Source organism: Alosa alosa, chromosome 10 (assembly GCF_017589495.1).
Source record: "Alosa alosa isolate M-15738 ecotype Scorff River chromosome 10, AALO_Geno_1.1, whole genome shotgun sequence".
NCBI classification, from domain to species: Eukaryota; Metazoa; Chordata; class Actinopteri; order Clupeiformes; family Clupeidae; genus Alosa; species Alosa alosa.
In genome coordinates, this window is record NC_063198.1 from 9,817,659 (window position 1) to 9,822,266 (window position 4,608).

The following is a 4,608-nucleotide window of genomic DNA, read 5'->3' on the forward strand; positions in this document are numbered from 1 at the left end:
TCGTCTATTAGATTGAGTGAACTGAAGATCACTGCACAAATCTTCTAACGTCATTAACTCATTTATAACATAATTCACAAAGACATGGTAAGTCTGCAAATGTGAGTGAAGATTGAGTGAAGTGAGTGAGTGAAGCCACATTCTAGTTTGGGTCTCATTCTTACACAGTCACATCACCTCAGCCAGCTGTGTGAAGGGTCACTCACACACACACACACACACACACACACACACACACACACAAACACACACACACACACACACACACACACACACACACACACAGAACTGTCTCTGTGATAGACACAGACACTTTCTTTGAACCACAAGCATACATGAGACCCACTTGACCACATTACTCACACATCACACAAGCATACTGTACACACAGTCACGAACACACACACATAGACAGTTACACACACACACACACACACACACACACACACACACACACACACACACACACACACACACACACACACACACACACACACCAACTCACCAATAATCACTTCCTGAAACTCACTGTTCCACATAGGAGATGATGATAATCACAACACAGGTGGCTGGCTACGTAGACTGAAGACATGTGTAGGGATTTTACACACACACACACACACACACGCACACATACACGTGGCTGTCTACTCCGACTGGAGACATGTGTAGGGATTTTACACACACACACACACACACAAATCCTCTCTCTCTCTCTCTCTCTCTCTCTCTCTCTCTCTCTCACACACACACACACACACACACACACACACACACACACACACACACACACACACACACATTTAAGTATGTATTGTACCTGAGAAGCTGTTTAGTTTCAGTTCCGAGACATTGGAGAAGAATTCCTGAAACAAATAACAGCAGGTGAGTCATCTCCTCACACACACACACACACACACACTCACATGCACACACACACACTCACATGCACACACTCGAGGGATGAGTGAGATGAGTCAGGCTGCACCTGCTGCTCTGACGAAGCATGTCAGTAAGTAGTCCTGTTGAGGAGGAGGCTGTGTGTGTGTGTGTTAGAAAGAGAGAGAGAGAGAGAGAGGGAGAGGGAGGGAGAGAGGGAGGGAGACAGGGGGAAAAGTTCCAACTAAGGGAGGACAGAGAGGATGTTGTGAAAGAGTGTTTGGTGCGCATGTGGTCGACGCAGCTGTGGCCGCTCACGCAGCCTCAAAACAAATTACCTCAAAATTAAGAGCAGAGCAGGCTGCCTTGGAATGAGAGATTCTCCTTCTCGGAAATCAGGTACAGAAACGCTGTCATCCACACCCGAGAAAGAAAGCGATTCTGAATCGGCATTCAGATGGCAGTTAAAGCGTCACTTCGCCAGCTGGCATCTCAAAATGTAGAGGGAAAAATCCATCACATTTTTTCCATCGCTTACATAAATAACATCTAGTATCATTAGCAGCAACACAGCAGACGCCTCATGCACTTCCTGGTCCCTTCAAATAATCTTTTATATGACTACATCATCAGGAATGGGAGACCCTTTGCCTTATTTGTACAGAGTAAGAGGAACCATGAGTGAAGCTGATGAAAGATCTATTGATCAGGCCATGTAAGCAAGTTTAAGTAGAGAGATTAAAAAGGGCCAAGAACAATGCCTTCTCTAAGAGAATAACGTGACAAAGCTCTTTGCCAAGTGTAGATCCTGTACCACCCTGATTCCAGTTAACAGTTACATATTAAGCTCATTTCTCATTCTGGATTAGGCACATACACCTGAATCAGATCAAAGACTTTACAGTATGTTTGATTGGTGTAGCTGTGTGTGTGTGTGTGTGTGTGTGTGTGTGTGTGTGTGTGTGTGTGTGTGTGTGTGTGTGTGTGTGTGTGTGTGTGTGTTTGACCAGGAAGAGAGCTCAAATATTTAATGCTGTAACTGTTGTGTAATGGTCAGCTCCTAAAACACCATGCTGTGGTGTTTCTTTTCTCTCTCTTCCTCCATATGAACCCCTTACAGCAAACAGGTGGCTCCAATCCGTAGCCCTACCACTGGCAAACGGTTATCGATGACGTCTCATCGAAACTCTGGCCCAGCCTGAGACTTCTCCTCGTTTTCAGAGCTTTCAGAGTGACTCATGAAGTTTGAGATGTGCGCAGGCAGATGGTCCAGCTTCTTTTAAAACTTTTTATTATTAGTTCTCTCTTTGCCCGAAATGCTGCCAGCGATGTACACCAGGAGGATTTCAACCATCGCAGATGTTTGAAGCGTGCGAGAAAGCAGTGAGGTGAGAGTTGAAAGCCAAGGCTTGGCCGACACCTCAGCTCTCGCACGTGAGATACAGTTACGTGGCCGCTTTTAGAACTAGGACTTCAGTATGAGCAAATATTTCCCCTCTCATGTATTGTGTGTCTGTAATGAAGCACCTTTCTGGTTCATAGCATCCAACCGTCCATGGCCTGCTGCTTCCTCAAACGTGACTTTAACGGGACTTACAGGAAAATGTAGCCACCAACAGCACTTCATGCAGCACATTGGCCTTGACTGCATTATACAACATGTGAAGAAACAAATGAGTCTGTGAATATATGCCTATGGATGATACCGTAATTAGCTTAACAATTCATCTATTTACTGTAAGCATATGGACAAACACAGACCACACAAGTGCATGTGCACATCTTATTAAATTAGCTTAAAACAAGTATTCTGTGTAAACAATATCCATACCGCTAAATAATTCAGGTAATCATATACTTCCTTTCCTACTGTTAAGCCACACACATAGACACACACACACACACACACACACACAGAGACACACACACACACATGGTGAACTTCTTGGGGTATGACTGGCCCATAACGGTCTATCCTGATGTTGCCTTAAGAGCTCCCACTGAGAAGCCTGCTGCCCTGCTGTCACTCTGCACTGTGTGGTCCAGTCCCTCAAAACACACACACACACACACACACACACACACTTCACACAGACCATCTCATCCACTTTGCTGTATAGCCCACGCCAAAGCGCAAAATCAGGAACGTGAGAGAAAAGGAGACAGAGAGAGGGAGAGAGAAAAAGAGAGGGAAGAGGGAGGGAGGGAGAGCAGGGATGCATCTCTCTCTCTCTCTCTCTCTCTCTCTCCCTCTCGGTTGCCAAGCGCACACCATATGGGCAGCCCGTTTGGGTGTTACCGCAGGTCCCGGGCCTTTCCCAGAATTCACATGCTAATGAAGCAGCGCGCTTTTGACCAGGAGCTGGGCTCAGGACGGGGGGTCCGCCAGGGACTCAGGCTGGGTGGGGTATGTGTGTGTCTGTGTGTGGGTGTGGGTGGTGGTGGGAGGGATGGGGGTCTTTCAGGGACCCAACCAGCCGGTGGGACAGCCCACTCAGGGCTGCGGCAGCTTTTTCGCCGGGGCCAAACCACCTGTTTGATTTTCCCAGGGCCGCTGTTCAGGAATGTGTCCCTCTCATTCTGTCACACTGAGGGCAGACTTCCCCTTCACTTCCTTGTAGTGCTCACCCCGACCCCCAACACACACACACACACACACACACACACACACACACCACTCCCTCTGTCTCTTATACTCTCCACTTGTGCATGACCAAACACTAGAGTGTACACCCATTCAAAGCTAAACCTACTGAAGACACAGACGTACACTCACACACATCATTGCACATGGACTCCTTTGTCACCAAGAAACAATTCATTGGAATGCCGTCATAAACAGAAAAACTAGGACACCTTCTGGTGCTGACCAGTCTCCCCACGACAGCACAATTGGATTCCTGGAAGTCAGTCCTCCTACACCAGTGCAGGGGGTCTGTGTGAGACTGGGCTGGGTGGATATGTGTGTGGGTGTGGCGTGTGTGTGTGTGTGTGTGTGTGTGTGTACTGAGGTGAGAGGGTTACCGCGTGGGAAAGAGAACAGCACCCCCCTTGTAAGTGTGTGTGCATGTGTGTTTTTGAGCATCAGGGCGGGGCAGGACTCAAAAGCTGTGTGTGTGTGTGTGTGTGTGTGAGAGAGAGAGAGAGAGAGAGAGAGGAGGAGGAGAGTGGGAGGGGGGCAGTTGAATAGAGTGGTTGGGTGTTTATGAAGAAGAGACATTCCTTTACCCGTGAGAATGCATACAGACAGATGGCACGTATGGGTATGCAGCAAAGGCTCAGCAAACAACCCGGCCGCACATAAAGAACCTATATGCTACCAGTCAGTCTTGAGCTACTGCTCCACTCTGGCTCTGACACAACACAACTGGGCAATTACTCTCAGTACATACACATTATTGTGCATTTTAAGGCTGTGAAAAGGTGAAAAGGCAAAAAGTACATATAAATACATTAGAAACCCAAATGGCTTCTGTCTTAACCCCAGAGATCAGTGGTTAATGCCGGCCGTCGCTGGGGATTGCAGTAATTGCTCAGAGCCCCTGATGAGCGCACATGAAACAGGTGATGTGCTGTAAGCCTGTAATTGACTTAATCGCAGAGACAGCAAATCCTAAGTGCTGTAGAGCAGAGCCTGCAGCTGAGAGGTGTGTGTGTGTGTGTGTGTGTGTGTGTGTGTGTGTGTGTGTGTGTGTGTGTGTGTGTGTGTGTGTGTGTGTGTGGATGTGT